Source organism: Sapajus apella, unplaced genomic scaffold (assembly GCF_009761245.1).
Source record: "Sapajus apella isolate SASKATOON/1434 unplaced genomic scaffold, GSC_monkey_1.0 scaffold29, whole genome shotgun sequence".
In the NCBI taxonomy this organism is placed as follows: Eukaryota; Metazoa; Chordata; class Mammalia; order Primates; family Cebidae; genus Sapajus; species Sapajus apella.
The window spans coordinates 4,566,780-4,586,832 of record NW_022436969.1 but is presented as its reverse complement, the minus strand read 5'-3'; the positions used below and the strand labels follow the sequence as shown (position 1 = coordinate 4,586,832).

At 38.6% G+C, this 20,053-nt stretch overlaps 1 protein-coding gene across 1 annotated transcript in view; it reads right to left on the bottom strand.

Annotated features, from left to right (window-relative positions):
* The window catches only part of CHST9 (carbohydrate sulfotransferase 9), a 292,367-nt gene that overhangs the window by 150,939 nt on the left and 121,375 nt on the right, over positions 1-20,053 (bottom strand). The gene's annotated exons all lie outside the window — the stretch shown is intronic.

Below are 20,053 nucleotides of genomic sequence, written 5' to 3'. Positions count from 1 at the left end.
CTAAGTGGACAGAGTATTTCAGCAAGACCTTGCACACTTACAGCAGTGCATAGGAGGAGGACTATCCTAGAGGTCAGGTACAAGGTAATGAAAGGGTGGACTGAGTCAAGGCAGTGGGAATGGAAAGGAGGGAAGGCATGGATGCAAGAGACAGTGGAGAGGCCGAAATAATAGGGCCCGGCGATTTATAAAACGTGAGTTGCCAGGAAGGAGGAGAAGTCAAGATGAATGGTTAGCTAGGTGACTTTGGGCATAGAGATGAAAGTTGGGGAAATGGTGTTATAGAATGTGATGGGGCTGGGAATGACACATTCAGTGTTAGACCTACTGACTTTGAAGCACTATGGGGACATGGAGCTTGTAAGAGGCCAGAAAATTTAACTATCCTAATACATATGCATCTGACATTGGAGGAGGCTTTTGTTGGAGCATCCAGCCTTGTAAAACAAATACTACTAGATCTAAGAAAAGAGATCCAGCCATACAATAATAGTGGGAGACTTCAACAGGCCGCTGACAGCATCTAACAAATCTTCGAGGCAGGCAACTAACAAAGCAACTGTGGACTTAAATGAACTTTTGACCAAATGGACCTAATAGACATCTACCATCCAGCAACCACAGAATACACATTCTTCTCATCTGTGCACAGAACATTCTTTAAGATTGACCATGTGCTCAGTCATAAAGCAAGTCTCAATACATTAAAAAAATCCAAGTTGAAATTACAGACGCAAGAAATGTTCATCATAAGAAGACGGCTGAGGCCGAAGGAGTGAATGGGGCATAAAGGCAGGCAGCACAGAGGAGTGGGCAGTGGACAGTAACTAAGGTAACATGACGGCTGCTTTTTTTTTTTTTTATGATGTAGGTCCATGGGAAGGCAGAAGCAGCTGAGATCCAGGGAGCTGAACAAAGCACAGGGTCCTGTACCACAAATCAAGTTTTAGAAGTATAGGGGTCTTCAATACCATGTTGCTACTGCTTGCTGAGTTAACATGATTGTTGCTAGATTGTGAGAGAGTAGTTTTAGCAGAGAGTGGGTGAAGAATACAAGAGAGAGACTGCGAGGGCCTGGGAAGTATGTGGGTGATAAGGAAGCGGAGCTGAGGATACGGCTTCTTTTCTTTTCTATCAAATTTGGCAGCCTCCAAATGAGTTGAATAAGTGAAATGGGGCAATAGCTTGAACAGAAGTCAGCTCAGGGTTTTTGCTAAGCTATGGAAAACATAAGCATACTTACAGACTTAGGTAAGAAACTGTGCAACTGGGCAACGGTGGTATGAACACCACAGTAGAGGAGAGGACCATGGTTTGGGATAAGTGAGGGCCATCCTTCCAGCTGTCACTTTTTTGTCATCTATCAACATTCCACAGCTGGAGCTAGTTGCTGAGAAGTTAGGCCACATGTTGAAGCTAAATGTAAACTTTATCCAAGCTTTTCTATCAGCCCTTCAAGTCTTTTAAAATCCTAAAATATAAGGTGAAAAAATGTACAGCCTTCCCTTGTGTTGCTACCAAAAGTGTAGAATTCATTTAACTGGCACCTTGATTAATGGCATGTTATATTCATTTGGGCGATTTCCAGAGGATTTGTTTGATGCAATTTATTTCAATGATTCCAACAGATAAATAACATGAAGAATCCATTTAAAGGCCTCGTTCATTACCAAGCATGACAGGACACCTCCTCATTTAAGTTTTCCACTGGGCAATCCACTGCCTACTGTTTGATTATTCACTTATGAATATTAGAGGCCTTGGACATTTTCATAAATTTAAAAAAATGGTATTCAAGGCTTGAATTGTAAAATATGTAAAGAAAAACATCTTTCGGAGTGTCTTTAACCTATGTTAGAATGAGTTACTCATTCTGAAAGTTGGAAGTGTATGTATTTGAGATAAATAATATGGTGTAGTGATCAAGCTGTCCCCAATGATTTCCATCTTTTCTTCTTTTGATATTCATGTCCTGTGTAATCCCCACTGAATTTGACTGACTGTGTAATCGAGGATTTTATGGGAATAATAGAGTGGGATTTTGAGGTTGGGCCTTAAGAAAATTGTGTCTTCCAGCCTGGGTGTGGTGGCTTACACATGTAAACTCTGTGCTTTGGGAGGCTGAGGCAGGAGGATCGCTTGAGGCCAGCAGTTTGAGACCAGCCTGTGCAACATAATGCGACCACCATCTCTAAAAAATTTTTTTTTAAAGATTAGCCAGGCATTGTGGCACATACTTGTAGCCTCCCTAATTAGTTGGAAGGCTGAGGCAGGAGGATCACTTGAGCTCAGGAGTTTGACATTACCATGAGCTATGATTGCACCACAGCACTCTAGCCTGAACAACAAAGCAGGACCCCATCTCAAAAAACAAGAACAACAACAACAAAAAACTGTGGCTTCAATCTTCCTTTCTTTTGGATCACTTTCTCTGGGTCAGGCCAGATAATCTGTCGTGAGGACACTCAAGCAGCCCTATAGAGAGGCAGGCTTATGTGACATGGAACTGAGGCCTCCTGTCAACAGCCAAGGAGGAACAAAGGCCTCCTGCCAGCAGCCACCATCAACAGGCATATGAGCAACCCATTCCTCAGCCCCAATCAAGCCTTCAGCTGACAGCAGCTCTGGCCAACATCTTGACTGCAGCCTTGAGAAAGCCAGACCCAGAACCATCCAGTTGGCTATTCCAGAATCCCCCACAGAAACCATGTGAGCTGATAAGTTTATTGTTGTTTTTAGCTGCTAAATTCTGAGATAAGTGTTGTATATATTACAAGTCTGAGATAATTCATCATTTAATATACTACACCTACAGTAATGCTAATTGGAGGCAAATCAACCAGTCACCCTGATTTTCTCATTTGTAATGTGGGGATCAGGGCCTGATTCTCTGGAATGCTGTGAGGATTAAACAATTCCATATGGTAAGCTAGCAAGAAATGGACAAATTTCACATGAAATACTGGTATCTCATGTTTCAAAAGGGAGGCTAGAAGGTGCAACATTTTTTTTTAATGAATACCTCAAATAATTTTTTTTACGAGTACCTCAAACAACTCTCAGCCCCTATGTTACATGAAAGGGCTTTGTAAACTGTAAAGTGCTATATAAATGCTACCTATTAGTTTCATCATAAATTAGTCCTGTTATAGGAATCTACTTGGATCTCTTAGTTACATATATGTATGTGTGTATATATAGGTGTGCATGTGTGTGTATATATATGTATATACATATATATACACACACATACAAACACCTACATATATGTATGCATATATACACACACACACACACACACACACACACACACACACACACACGCACACCCCCCAAACATCAAATTAAAAAAATAAACATTACATACTAGGACGGTATTATATTGATCAATGGACACAGAGATTGAACTGTTTAGATGGAGATGACCCTCTAGGCTTTCTTCTTTAGTATCTTTATCTTGCTCTGAGTGGGTGATCTTATCTCTCATTCTCTCAGTGTTCACTTTCCTCAAAATAGATGACTGTGACACTACATCTCTAGCTCCAAAATCTACTTAGGTTTTAAAGCCTCCTGGAAATCTCTACCTGTGTCCTCCACCACACTTCAACACATGCCTTTAACTTAAATAATTATAGTGCCAATTTCTCTAGTGAACAGTGATGATGAACTTTATGTGGCACATATACACTGTGGAATACTATGCAGCCATAAAAAGGATGAGTTCGTGTCCTTTGCAGAGACATGGATGAAGCTGGAAACCATCATCTTCAGCAAACTAACACAGGAATAGAAAACCAAACAGTGCATGTTCTCACTCACAATTGTGAGTTGAACAATGAGAACACATGGACACTGGGAGGAGAACATCACACGCCCTTTTTGGGGGTGAGAACACATGGACACAGGGAACATCATCCTGTTGAAGGGTGAGGGGAAAGGGAAGGAAGAACATTACAACAAATACCTAATGCATGCGGGGCTTAAAACCTAGGTGACTGATTGATAGGTGCAGCAAACCATCATGGCACAGGTATACCTACGTAACAAACCTGCACATTCAGCACAGGTATCCCAGAACTTAAAGTTAAAAAAAAAAGAGTCCATAAAAAATAATAATCATAATAATTATAGCCCCCTACAGAACCGCTCATCTTTGGTGTCTGCTCAGGCACCCAAACAGAAAACCTAAGAACCACCAGCTTCTATCTGTTGCTCTTTCTTCCCATCTAATCTGTTCCTCAGTCCAATACATTCCCCTCTATCAGGGCTTTGAGATATATCTTCCCCATTTTCACTGTCATCACCCTAGTTCATGAACTTGATACCTGTTCCTGGGGTTATCTATTTTCTATGGGCTCCTAACTGGTTTTTTATTTTTTATTCTTATTTTTTTTCTGTCCTTGTAATCCAATCACTCCTAAATATCAAGGTCTGCATTTCTTAATATAAAATTTATGACCTTGGACAATTTGGCCATAACTTTCCTTCTGCTGTCACTCATCAAGCACCAAAGAGAGGAGTTACCCATTATACCAGGAATTACACCTCCACCTCAGCTCCCCATTCATGCTGTTTCTGCTTCTTAGAATGTCCTCTCACTTGGCTCCTGCCTATCAAAACCCTATTCAACCTTTAGAGCTCAGCTCAGCTGCCAGTCATGTGCGAAGTCTTTTCTTTTGGGCCAGCTCCCCAAACTCTCCAGGCCCTTCAGGAGGAAGCACTCTTCTTCTGTGCTCCTGTAGCCTTTCATTTTGCCTTTGGAAAAGCACTAATTCTTATTTGAGTTCATAATTAGTTGTGTGTTTGTTTTCCTAACTGGATGGTGACTTCTTTCAGGACAAGTGGAGAGTCCCACATCTTTCTCTCTCCTGATGCCTAGCACCGTGACTTGAACACAAATGCTTTATCTCACTCTGAAATGTTGGAGAACATGAAGACAATTTTAGTACTGCTAATATGTAGTGAAAGTACAACCAATAATAGAGCTTTTAGCAGGTAAGTGTATCACAACTGACAACCTAGAAAACTATTATATTAGAAAAGTGGGTGATAAGATAATAGAAAGGCTTTCAGAATAATGAACACACATTCTGCCCTAGTTGTGCTTTATTTTATCACAGATTCTAGCTTAAAAACAAAACATTAAAGTATGGTTTGCATCTTATTTCTCGTTAAACCTGGATGCGGCACTCCACTTGTGAGGAATAAAAATGGACCATAACCTCATAAAAATTGAATTTGTAAGATACAACTTTTTTCTTATATAAGAACATTTATTTAATTAAACACTAAAGTTCCACATCTCATGACTATTTATCTATGTAAACTGAGTCTCAATATTTTTAAAAGCTATTTTAGACTTGAGGTTGTGGATATTGTTTCATGGAGAAACATTACACATATATCAATTTACAGTACATTTCAGTACTTCAGTGTGGAAATAGTCTCTTAATCACAGTGATTGTTTCTGATCTTTTAAAACCACAGGCACATAAATGGCAATTTAATGATGTCTCACCAATAATGAGTAGGGGCATTTGTATTATAACTCAGTATCTCGTGTTACTTCTCAGGAAAAGGACATTTTATATAAATGTGTGTGTGTGTGTGCGCGCACACACACATATGTTTACACACATTTATATGTACACTATATATGTATGTGTGTATATATATATACACACACACACATATGTATACTGTGTTTTCATGCTTAAATATAGTCTCCTAAAATATGTTCTCTCCTACTTGCTTCCATCTTTGTATAATAAAATCTGTCGTGGTATCTTATGAAGCTTGCCTCACTGCACTACCAATTTCTCAGTAGCCAATTCTGAGTTTGCATTCACTTTCAGGCATTTTATCTGCCCTGCTCTGAGAGGTATTATTAATCACATCCTGTTGCTAGGATACCTGAGAATGTTCATTTATGTCTGATGTTTCTTTGCCAAAATGTGCTATGAAGAAGGCATAGAATCATGACAATGAAAATTACTGTGCACATGCTACTTATTAAAAAGAGGGGGAAGAGCATAACCACCAGATAACATAATGCTAAATGCCATGAATTGTTTAATGTTGTTTTTGTTTCACCTAGCTTGTAATGGAAAAAAACCCTGGCAATATTTTTGGATAATGAGAATCTGTAGTGCTTCTATACTTCTGAGTTAACTAGAAAAAGTGGAAAGTGGTGGAGTTTCAGTTCTGTTTATTTCATAGGGATTTAAGAGAGGAAGGAGCTTGAAATGCTTCAAATGCTTCCTTTATAGACAGGGTAACTAGATTATAGTGCTAGTTGATTTGCAGAGCCAGACCTAAAACCCAGGTCACCACTATTGCCACGTTTAGCTATTTCAATGCAAGATTTTTGAGAAAAGTAGTCTTTGGGATGTACAATTGGGTAATAATAGTAAAAAAAAAAACCCTTTATCAATATTTTAAAATAATTTCAAAATTACCTCTGTCTTGGGTGCTAGTACACCAAAAATTCCTGCTTACTGGTTGTCACAAGAGAATATGAACACATAAAATCCACCTAAATGCAAGATTTTGTTAGTCAATCTATTCCTACAAGAAAAAGCATGATAGAGCAAAAGGAACATAGATTTGGAGTTTGATGGCCTAACTTCTCATCCTAACCAGGGATGCCTGTGAGCTACGTAATCTTGGAATGAAGTCAAGAGTATCTTCTTATTACATGTGCTTTTTGTTCTCACCTCTTCTCTCTTTTGTGTGTGTGTGCGCACATGTGTGTGTGTTCACCAGATTTGTTTGGAATATCCATAAGCCATATATAATCAGTCCCTAGGTTTTAAAAGTTGTAGGAATAAATTATTTTTTAAAAAGATTTCTGCAGACTGCCTTTTCACTAGCTAATTATTGTTTATCAAATCATTTGTTTGAATGAAACAATTTTTTTTTTAACTTCTAAATATCTAACCACAATGTTTCAGGAGTAGGATGCCTTAAAGACCTTGAATTTTTCTTTTTATCAGGTATTTATTTAGTACCTACTATGTGTTGGGCATTTTATTGACACTTAAGTACTACTTGATTTAATTTTCCCAGTAACTCTATGGAGTAGATAAAAATGACTTTCATTTTCTGATGGTGGAGGCAGGCTCAAAACTTTTTTCACATGCACAAAGTTCCAGTTAATGAATGTCAGATGTGGAATATAAATCCAGAGATTATTTTACCTTTTCTGTGCTTATTAGCTGTGGTGATTAAGAACACATTTGTAGAGTGGTGAAGAGCTTCGGTTTGTAGCTCTGCCACTTGATCACTGTGGGCTGTGGATGCCTTATTTAATCTAAGTTGAATTGTATTTATCTGGAAATGGGGGTAATACAAGTACCTACTTCACAGGGTCACTGTGAAGATTAAATAAAACGATGCGTTTAATAATGATCTCTACATGTTTTTGATTGTACAACACAATAATATTTATAATGCTCTCACTTTGGTGCCTGGGACATAGCAAACAGTGCATTGCTAGATGCTCCTCTTTATAAATATGCTGTATCAGTTAGTCCTTAATAGCACATAATAATTCTTTATATCCTAAGGTCAATGACTTCTATTATGAATATTATAAAGTTAAGACTTTGGAAGGTTTTTGCTATCTTTACATCATCTTCTTCTCCTCCTTTCTTATTGTTTCCGAGGAAGAAGGGGCTTCCCATTTTAGTGAATTCCCTTTCTCTCATCCTCACAACCTCTTTTCAAATACAAATTGGTTTGATGAAAAACAAATTTACACGTCAAAATTCTCCCCAGTTGAGCTAAGATCATACGATTTTAGGATGCAGGCTTTCTGGCTTGAATTCCTACTCACATTTTGGAGTGACCAGCAGCTATGGACTGTCAATAGTCTACTGTGGTCTGAAGAGAAAGGGAGAGCTGCTCTAGACATCAGAGACCTCCCTGCCAGAACTTGTTCTCTTCAACAATTGGTGGTAGAATCTGGAACAAGTAATTTGGCTCTTCCAAGATTCGATGCTCTCTTTATTCAGATAGGTAAATACTATTTTCTAATAATTCCAAAAGAGATTATACAAACAGGATGCTTGAGGATTTTATGTGCTGTATTGTAAGAGGAAGAACAGAGAAGTTTAACTGGCCCAATCTGAAAACCAACTGGTCTGTAGGGGCCTACATAAAACAGTACAAACTGCATAGCTTCTGTGTGGTCAAAAGTATAAAAGAATGAGGAGTTTATTTTATAATTTCTGCCCGGATTCATGCTGATGGTGAAACACCAGCTTCTGCAGACATTGAGGATAGCCTCTGTATGACTGTGAATCCTCTCTGCCCTCCTGCAGGCTTAGATAAAGTCCACTTGCTCCTGTCTGTTTCTATTTGCTTAGTTGATATGTTGCTAGGACGCTCAGGCAAAGAAAGCCATTATGAGTGCAGTGAATACTGTGAGCTCCAGACAGTGTGTACTGAGATACAAAAACTGGCCCTTCAGAAACATATCGATACAGATAGATCTGGGCTTCTGAGGTCGGCCAACTGCCTTGGCAGGGCTGACTCTCCATCTGCACTCCCCAGCCCTGGGGTCTGCCATCCGGCATCGCATGGAAAGAGCCCGAGAAGAACTGAATGCTCAAAGATTTGCAGGCGGCTGACCTCTCTGCAAAGAAATAGTAAAATCAGTATGAGAAACAACAGTTTTAGGTTGTCTTGGAAATTCCGAAGTACAGAATTTCTTTCCACTGAGATCTACCCGACAAGCAGATAATTAATGTGACAAACAACAGCCCCTTTTAGATTCCCAACATTGATCTGACTGAATTAAATCTTAGAGTAAACCTTTTGATATTCAGGATCTCATTCTGAGGCAGTCATTTCTTGGCAGAGATTTTTGGAAGACCTTTAGAGGTTGAAGTCAGACTGTCAATAGTAAATATCTAGTTATTGCCAGGTTTTAAATAGCTTTGCAAAATGGGAATGCTAGTCTTAATTACGTAAGCCACAGCTACAGACTAAAGCAGGGATGTAAGCATTTGTACTTTCCTCTGAGCATTGAACATGCTTCTGGTAAGTTAGGTGTAAGTAGTCACTTTAAAATAATATAATATTCTAAATGTCTTTGGTGTGTTTATTATATTGAGAAAAACAGGAATGAATTACTTTGTAAAATGAAAAGGCTTTTCGTAATATGTGTATTCACTCCTGGGCTAGAACAAAACTGTAACACATTAAGTGGTAGAGTTTAGTTCCCTCCCTTGAATCTTTGCAGGCCTAGTAACTTGCTTAACCAATTGAATACGGCAGAAATGATGCTTTGCCAATCTCTAGGCTTAGGCCTTGAGAATCAGGCAGCTTCTACTTTCTGTCTTTAAAAATGTGCTCCAAACGCCATGTAGGAAATCAGACTACCCTGAGACCACCGTGCTGTAAGAAAGCTCAAGCTAACCATACATGGAGGCCACATGGAAAGAGAGCTGCCTGAACAGTACGTGATCAGCTCCCAGGTGTTCCAGCCATCCCAACCCAGAGGCAATATATGTGGGTCAATAAACCACTGAAGAAGGAGATTTTCCAGTTCCAGTCACTTCAACAAATGCTATGTAGATTTGAGACATACTGCCCTGCTGAACTTTTCCCAAATCCTGAAGCCACAAAACTGCAAGCCAAGTATCAGTTTTTTGTTGTTAAGTTTTGTCATACTTGGTTACACAGCAATAGTTAAAACAATGCTTTTCTTTTTTTAATAATGAGAATATTTATTGACATGCATATCAATATATAATTGATTTTTTTTCCTTTAAAGCAGGGCTCATCTAGATGCCTTCTTTCCTAAGAGGGTTTGCTCAATATACCTATAAGTATGTTCTATTATTCAGCATTTTAGCATCTAAAATTATCCCTTTTCATGGAAAAAAGAATAAAACCTGTTATTAGGAGTGCAGTTAAAGCACAATTTCTATAGATTACTACATATTTTGTTTTATTAGAGTTTTACATTATTACCCTGTAAAGTGGAGAGTTGCAGTGGTCTAGCACATCAGAATTTGTAAACCATCAGCTGGGGTGCCCATTTGAAACAATGAAATTAAAATATGTATCTAGGCTTCAAAAACTTTACCATATATCGTTAGAAATATATAGAAACCCTCTGAACTGAAACACTCAAAAGAGTCAATGTAATTTTTGGTAAATAATTTAAAATAATCTTATTTTCCCTAGGTAGATATACTTCTGAAGGATCAATTAGTAGCATCTATATTGAATTAAGAGCTTTAATATTATTTAGGGTTAATTTTCTGTATGAAGGCAACAACGGGGAACATTTCATTAGGAAAGGTAATGATATGAGTCCAATCAGAATCTATGCTTGTGAAGTCTGAGTTTTTTCACTTTAAATAGCAATTTATGTGGCTAACGAACACATGATCTTGCCTAGATTTTCATCTAGGGGAGACAAGGACATTTCATTGCTCTTTTTCCCCATGCTCTTAATCATCATCTCATTAGCTTGTGGAGAAAGCTAGTGGAGGCCAGAGGTGAGCTTTATTTTCTTCTTTGAGATGTCGGTACCATTTTTAATCCTGCTAGCCCGAAGTTTTTCCTTTTTTTATCTTAAAAATATGCTCTTCACATTCTTCTTTTCCTTCACATTGACCCACATCAAAGGTTTGGGCCTTAGACATTCAGGGAAGCTTATATTTCATGGACAGAAGTAAGAAAACAAGATAAGTGTGCTTAGATCAGTGGATATTGATTTATTGTTTTCAGGCATTGCAGTCTACTTTGTAATCTTGTAAAGACTATCCCCTGTAAACTTGGTTGAATGGCATTTACTAGGAAAATTGTTAATTGTGTAGTGCATTTTAGGTGTAGAAGAGGCTCTCCACCACTTGGGCACTAAGGAGAAAACATCAGGAGCAAATCTTGTTGAGTGCCCATTATGTGAGAGACAGAAAGATAGGCACTTAATGTCTGCAATGCTATTGTAAAAAGTAAAGAAGAAATTCACAGTCCAGGTTCAGAGAGGGGCCCTAGAAAAGAGTCTGTGAACTGGTGCAACTGATAGTGTCTCCAAGTGGGGTCTAGAAGTGGGACTTTACCTAATAATAGAGACGTAGAGGAAGAGACAACTCCAGGAGTGAAGAGAAATACTGTCTGAATGCCTAAGGCAACAAGCTATTTTCTGGAAAAAACTTTGATTGGTGTTCAGTGTCAATTGCTGACTTCAGAATAAGCAAGCCAGGCACTGGCACAGCACAGCCCACCAGAAGGGCAGGAAGTAGGGTACTCCGGGAGTGGATGCAGATGAACACCAGGAAAGAGAGTGGGAACATCAAAAAGAGGATTCCAACTAGATGCAGTCACTGGAAGCTAAGATTTGCACAAGGCTAAGAATTTGGCATTGTCAGGGAAGGGCAGTAACTTTCTGGCTTTATTTACTGTAAAAGACACAACTGAGTGCCTGTCCACAGTCCTTTCTCCTCATTTTTTACGTTGGTACCCAACCCTCTTCTCACATGACATGCATAAAACATGTAAACTAATAATCATGGTCCCCATCCCCCTTAGTATAGGTGGTCATTTGACATTTCTGGCTAATGACATAGTCTTTTATTTATTTATTTAGAAATGAGGTCTCACTACATTAGGCAGGCTAAACCCAAATCCCTGGGCTCAAGCGATCTTCCTGCCTCAGCCTCCCAAGTAGCTGGGATTACAGGTATGTGCCATCACATTCGGCTATCGATGAGATGAACTCTGTTGAGGAACTTCATTAAAAGGGTTTTCTTGCCAATAAAAAGAGATGCATGGGAGAAACTATGCCCCTTTCCTTTAGTGCATGTTGTCACATCTGGGCACGATGCCTGGGACATGAGGACAAAACCAACTCACTCCAAGAATGACTGAGGAGAACACACCCCAAGGATGAAGTCACCAAGCCTCTGAATTAATGTACTATCAGACCACCCTACCTCAGGATTTCTTGTTATGCGTTATTTAACCTTTTTTGTTTATAAGTTCAAGATTTTAGTTACTTGTAGCTGAAAACATACACAAGCCAACTCCAAAAATAATATTCAATGCTAAATACACTAGGAATAAAACCTAAAGGAAAGAGCATTGCCTTTAAGACCGTTTCAAAAATTGTAGGGACGAGGCTCTTCCCCAGCCAGGCACTGCTCTTTAGAGGATCCTCTCTTGCTCTCTTTCACACATATCACTTTCACAGAGGGTGAGGAGGGCCCAAGTGTCTGTCTAGGGAGTCCACACCTTTCCTAGACCATGCACTGAATCCCCAGGATGCCAGAATTCTCTGACCTAACTGCTCAGATCAGGTCTCTGGAGGAGGAGACCACATTGCATTACTGGTGTGTAGGCTCTGAGGCCCGAGGAGTGTTCAAAGGATTCTTAGGGCTTCGATATGCGTATCGATGGCCCCAATGCACATGCAGGAGGCACCTGGCAATGCTGGAGGATGTGATGAAGGTAGAAAGAAAAGGGGACCTATGCCAGTTCTTGAGGAGAGCAAAGATCACCTGGTGGGCACCAAGCAGATCACGTGGAGACAAAACTCCTTATCTGAGGAATTCGGAAGTAATTAGATTTCTACAATTTCTATACATTTCTGGAATGCAAGCATGTTGAAAGCCATTGTAAAACCTTTGCTGACATCAAGGCACCAAAACATCCACAAATGTAATCACTTCTCATGACCTACATGATTAATAGGGTCCAAATCACCCTTCAGCTCCTGTGTTAAGGTCCACAAATACCCCTAAGGAAAATCCAACCTGGCACACTCAGCCCTTTCTTTTTTTCTTTTTCTTTTTCTTTTTTAAGATGGAGTCTGTCTCTGTCACCAGGCTGGAGTGCAGTGGTGCGATCTCGGCTCAGTGCAACATTTACCTCCCGGGTTCAGGCAATTTTCCTGTCTCAGCCTCCTGAGTAGCTACAGGCGCAGGCCACCTTGCCCAGCTAATTTTTGTATTTTTAGTAGAGACAGGGTTTCACCATGTTGGCCAGGATGGTCTTGATCTCTTGACCTCATGATCTGCCCACCTTGGCCCTCCAAAGTGCTGGGATTATAGGTGTGAGCCACTGCACCTGGCCATTCCTCCCTTTCTGAAGCTGCACTGCACGGCAGCGTTCTTCCTGTCTAATAAAACTTTCCTTTTCAAACTTATACTGTTGTTGGTCAAGTCTTTTTACCACCTGAGAGCCAACCATTCTTTGCTGCCAGGGCTCTGACACCTCATCCAGCAGTTCTCTTGCCCCAGGCCCAGCAATTACAGGGGCAGGTGTGTCATGACAAAACCCCAAGGGTAGTTCCTGGAAGAATGCACAGAGATGACTAGCACATGTGCGCTGTCTGACTAGATTCTCAGCTCATTCCCAGGGGAAGAAAGGGGGAAAAATGTCCACAGTGTATAAATAAGAAATGAAGACTTGGAGAGGTAAACTTGCTCAAGATTCCCTAGTAAACCTTAGATCCTGGATTAGGATTCAGGGCTTTTGCAAATCACACTGTTTACCACATATGCTCCCTCATATTTTTGTGATACTGGCCTGATTTATGTATAAAACTGAGAGACACAAATTGATTTAAATTATCCTTTTGATTTATACAGTTTCCAGTTTCCTATCTCAAATATACCTAGCAAAATTTATCCCAAGGAGATAAAATACAAATAAATTAAATACAAGTATCTTTATAAATGATCATGATCAAATTTATTGTACGTTTCAAAAACTGAAGAAATTCTTTTTAAACATCCTATACTGGTGTGAAGTAAATAAAGTAGGACAGAGTTAGCCTTTCCTTCTAGCATTATTTTATAGGATATAGACAATCCCCTGTCATGTGTATAAAATGTTCTCTGAAGTCTTGTGGAAATGGGTCATTTCTATTCTTTTTCCTTTGTTGTGCAAAATATGTAAGCTTTTCCCTCCATAAAATTATCTAAACTGGATGCTTACATAGCCCCAATCTGTCAGTTTGATTTTAAACTTCTCACTTCATTATTTGCTATAGTTTTTTTCAAAAAAGTTGAGAGGTTATTTGCAAATGGCATGTGTATTTTTTTAATTGAAGTTTTATCCTTCAGTTGAAACAGCTATATTCAAATCTGGGTGAGGGTGGTGGGGGAGGTGAAGGTGGGAGGCTAGAAGCGCTGTAAATTTTGTAGTAATTGTGTTCCATCTTTAATGGGGTGGCTCTGGAAGGAGGAAAAGCCAATCCCGAATGTGCACAATCCAGTTATACTTCCAGGGACACCTAACAGGTATCTCTCAGAATCCTGAATACCTATAGGTGATATAGTGACTTAAACAAAAACAAACAAAAACCTCTGTTGTGACACTGCTAGATATTATGGGTAAAGAAAAATCAGGTCTGAGTATTAATAGGCAGGCTGAACTTAGTTCTTAACAAGCTCATTGGAAATCCTGGGAAAGTGATAATAGATAGAGAAAAGAGTAATTTCAAAGGATGAAGAAAAATTTTATAAAATTCAGATCACACATTTGTAATACCTAAGCCTTACAGTGAAAAAAAATCAGCTTGTAAGCTCTGCCAACATTTTTCCTGAAGCCAGCATGATGGGGCCCAGGTTGCTGTCTCTGGCTTCCAACAATATCCACCCATGCAGGCAGCACCATGATTAATACAAGCAGAGCACTCTGTTCCGCATGCGTCAGAGCAGTGACATTTTTGAACTGGAAAGCACTGTTTGGGCTTTAAAGAAAAATGGCAAGGCTAGCTTCAACTCAAGATAGCTCAAACTCCATATTTTGTTCTAGGCATTCCAATGATGCCCCCATGGATGGGGGAACTATTTATTTAAAGAATCATGGTGGGTGCATTTTTTTCCATTTAAAAACATTTGACAGAATTTCATATGGCAACATAAACATTTGAAAGAAATGTGGAGCGTAGAGGTTCCTTCTGGTAAGCTGCTCCTGCCTCTGGTGATGATATGCTCCTTTGTTCTCTGGCTAGTCCCCAGAGACTTTCACTTAATCCCATATTCAATAGGACACTGCTTGGGGTGAAGCTGGCACTTCTTGGTACTGGCTTCACCCTACAATGAACACACAATTTGAAATAGATTGCCAGCAGCCCATGGCAGGAGAGGAAGAGGCCAGACCCATTGGGCTATTTGTCATCTCAAACATTTCAAGCATCACATGTCACCTCTTTAGCAGGGCACACAGAGATCTGTATCCCCTGGCAAGATGTTTAGTTTTGGTGCATACAAATAAGGTCTGTAATGTATAAACTTGAGGGGACAGAAAGAACAGCCACCGCCTGAAGCTTTTCTTTCTGTGTATAAGTGGCAGAAAACTCTTCCATAAACATCTTAATATTTTATCTTGAAGGCTGGATAATGTCATGTAATAGAATTAAAATATATACATATTAAGGAAGTGTGCTGGGTAAAGAAGAGCTCACAGCCAGCTACATTTAGTCGGACTCTGGGCTGCTTTCAGAAGAATGTAGCAGGGTATTTTTTTTCTCCAATTCTGGAGAGCCAAGAATTTTAGGCCTTTTTTTTTTTTTTAAATTCTGGAATCTTTTATAACCACTGTGTGCAAATAGATAGTATTAAAAACACAAATGTAACAAGAAGGAAAGTTTGCTATCAAAACAAAACAAATGGCAGCCACTTTCTTTTGCCTTCTAGGGGAGGGGCAGAATGCCATCTCTAGAAAAAAAGTAATCCTTTAGGAAAATTCCCTGATTCTTTAAATATTCATTTTGGTTATGAAAGTGAGACTCCTGGTATAGTCTAGTTGGGAGAGAGAAAAGGAAAGGTATAATAAAACAAAAGGATTTATAGTGTTATTCACTGCTTTTTTGAGGGGGAGAGAGATAAGGCTTAATGACCCTAAAAGTAGTAAAGGCAGAAATGATATAAAAAGAGAGGCCTCCCCCAGGTGAATATATAAATATAGTGGTCAGTTGGAACCTAAAGAAGGATACAATCAATAAGAAATTCCCTTTTTAGGAAATGAAAAGAAAGTATTTGGAACCACAATACTACTTTCAATGTTAAGTTATTTCCAGTTCTGCATTATGTTGTACCCCATTCTATCAATCTTCCAATTAACAAAAGTCAGTTCAGCATTATACTGCCTTGTGAGAGCGGCGAATGTTATGGGCCATCTGGGGGTTGATATGCCTCAGAGAGTGTCTTGTTTTAGGAGGTAAAACATAGAGTAGGATCAAGAATTTGGCATAAGCTGAAAATGAGACAAATGATATCCTGAAGAACTTATTAGCTCCCTGGTAAAGGTGGCATGTAGAGGGCACAGGACTTCACAGAGGGTGGGAAAACAGTCTGTTTATTTGCATCTTAAAAAATGGGTACCTCATGAAGGGTGGGTGACTTTTGGATCTGGGCAACAAAGTCAAAAGGAAAAGAGCATGCTACAACATGGCTACTACTTATTTGCATATTTTAAGTTTTGATTGCTAGGAGTTAACAAGTAATATAAGGAGAGGGCCTGTATTTGGACCCTCTCTCTTCCACGTATAGTAATGTGACCTCCACCAGTTGCTCTCCTCTCTGAACTTCATCTCCTCATGTTCAAGGTGGAAGCAATAATACTAAACTGTTAGGCTTATTATAAAAGTTAAAAGAAATGCTGACTAAATGACAAATATAAATTAGCAACTTTTAAGTCATAGTTAAATAAAGATAAGTATGATTCTGTTTTTTAAATTTATTTTTTAGAGACAGGGTTTCCATATGTTGCCCAGGCTGACCTCAAATTCCTGGCCCCAAGTGATCCCCTTGACTCAGTCACCCTCTCAAAAGTGTTGGGATTATGGGCATGAGCCACAACACCCGGCCAGTATGATTGTTACACCTGTCAGGATGACACTAACCCCCAAAGGCTTAAGTCATTCACATTTCCTACATTAATTATTTAATGAAGTGCCTTAACTAGTTGGTGATAATTTAGCATTTATAATTTGACATAAACCTAGTTGTGGTTTTCATTAATTATACTTCACTATATAACCTAAATTATTTTAACTTCTTACACATATTTATTTCGTTATTGAAAAGATAAAGTAAATTCTAAAATGATTTACTAAATAGAAATCATTAAACTTTTATAAATATGACTTCTAGGAGAGCACAATGTTCAATAAATATCTTTGTCTTACTCATGATTATTTATTTATTTATTTATTTATTTATTTATTTATTTTTCCCCATTTATTTATTTTATTACATTTTAGGTTTTGGGGTACATGTGAAGAACATGCAAAATTGTTGCATAGGTACACACGTGGCAGTATGATTTGCTGCCTTCCTCCCCATCACCTATATCTGGCATTTCTCCCCTTGCTATCTCTCCCCAGCTCCCCACCCCCCACTGTCCCTCCCCTATTTCACCCATGATTATTTTTAATAAGGCCTTATAATTCTGTAGTGGTTTCTGTTTCATGTGTATGATCTCATTTGGTCTTGATTACTCTGATCTTTTTTTATTAAGATAGAATTATCTACATTCCAAACATTAAATTCCAGGAGTAGGAACCAATTTTTTAATTACTTTCTTGAAAGCAAAATGGTATGGTACCATTTACTGTTGTACCACCCAATCAGTATTTTCATAGTTAGACCATAGTTTCAGATTCATACACTCACCTATGGGAATGTCACTCGTTGGTAACCTGACTGGTAAACTGCACTGACACTTTAACATAACAGACTTTTTTTTTTTTGAAAATCATTCAGTTCAATTTTGTTTACAAGATTAAGCATCTCTTTGGAGACCAAAACACCTAGATCAAAACTGACACTGCATTAAATTTATAGGGAGTTACTTTCTGGCTTGGTAGTTATGCTTTAATAATATTTTGTGGCAATAACACACTGCTGTCTGGCACTTTCCTTCTCCTTAGAAAAATAAAAAGAAAGAAAAAAGAAAAAAGTAAAAAAAAAAACAAAGAACTAACAAAAAATAAAGAGCTTTCCTATACTAAGGTCAAAATATTCAACTACTAACTCAATTCTGCCAATTTCAATGGTGGGATAGGACCCAAGATGTTTCTTTTTCATTTATCTATTTTTATCAAGCAGTGGACTATTTTGAGGAGGGTTTGTGTTCTGCCCTCATATCTTCATTTTCCTATAGGCCATATGAACTCTTGTGTAAAGTTGGTTTTTAAAAAGGAGTGGTTACTGTGAGTTTTCGAATGTTAAACCTAATATATTCAGATTGACAGGCTATCTGATGATTCTAGGAGTGCCTGTCCAGTTTAGTTTATTAAGCCCCTCTGCCCCACAATCATTTTATTGCAGCCATAATAGGGGATGATCTGGGGAAAGGGTACCAAAACTCAAAGCAGATATTTAAAATAATCTGTGGGAAAACAAAGAAATCATAACTGCATATTATATTAATTTGGGAGCTGTTTTTGAATGATCCATTTTCCTCTTTCCCATAGAGTCCCCAAGACTGTCATAAACATTCCCTTCCTCAACTTTCACTCTCTGCTTCTCTTGTCTTGCAACCCTAGTCATGCCCTTAAAAGGGAAAATAAGATGCTGATTTTATTTCCCTATATTGATAAGAACCTATATATATTATATATACTCAAGTGGAAATTAGAGAAAATAAGAGGAATAAAGAGAGATGGAAATAATTTTTTGATGAAATCCAATTCCAACCATTTACTCCTAGAAATGGTTCTTGGCCATTGAACAAAGTTATACCAGTGACACCATATAAAACATTATTCCCTCTTATAAAAAGCAAAAAAAAATGTATAATAACTTGATCTAAAGATATTCTGCTCCTTTTCAATTCATATATGAACACTGTATGTAAATTAGTATCATTTATCCTATGTTCCATCGCCTCAAACCCTCTCTTACCATAGCCTCAACATTCTTGTTCTCTTGCTTTGCTGCTTAACTTTCTGGTAAAATCACATCTGGGGATCAATTCAGCTCTTCACCTTTTCGTTTGACTGCTGAGTGAACATGCAATACTCAACTGCACACATTCGCAAATAAGATTCATACTTTCACAAATACACAACCAAAAATTCATAGTTTCCAACCCTAAACAGACATTTCATAGCTGCTGCTTCTATTGCTTCTGCTGCTTCTTTTCCTTCTCCTCCTGTTTCTCTTCCTCCTCCACTTTCTCCTCCTCCTCCTCTTCCTCCTTCTTTTTAGAAGAAAACATCTTTCATGAAGCAGTGGCAGTGTCACATCCCTGTGACTGCTCCTATGGTGCCTGGCTACCCCATAGGAACAGCAGCCTAGGGGCAGTTTTGCAGTCATATTTATACCCACTTGTAATAACATGCATAGCTTCTCTTTTCTCCACAGACTTCTTATTTCACCACCTACCTGCTCAGCACACCACCCTACTCCTTACTTCACAGGTGGAAAATAGGCACCCATAAATGAGCTTCCCATTCAGTTCTGCCAACACATTTCAACCACAGAATTCTTATCTCATTGTCTTTGTTGCAATGGAAGAGATATCCCTTCCCTCTTTAAGGCTTCCCAGATTCTGCAGCTCCCCAAATTATTTTCTTCTTTTTTTCATTCTCCACTGGATCCTTTCCATAAGTATTTTAAAATACCACATCCCTGCTGTATAATAACAAAACAAAGCAAATCCTCCCTCCACCCTACATTTCATTCCAGCTGCTTCCTTCCCTCATCCATTCATAGCTGAGACTTCTGGGAAGTACCCATGTTCAATGTGTCTCTGTTGCTCATTTCCCATTCAGTCTTTAACTCACTGTAATTGTCTTCTGTGCCCACTGCTCCAATGACTCTCTTCTTGTCTAAATCATCAACAATCTTCTTTTGGGTAAATGCAGTGAAATGATTTTCAATCTTTGTTTTATCTTTGACATTTATGCCATCTCTGACATCTCTAATACTTATCACTGATGTCTACTGTTTTCTTTTACTCACACGATACCACTTTCTTTTGGTTTTCCTTTTATCTCTCTGACAAGTCCTTCTGTATTCCTTCATGTCCTTCTGTTGCTCATTCCTTAAATGTTGGATCCTTTATGGGACTTATCTAG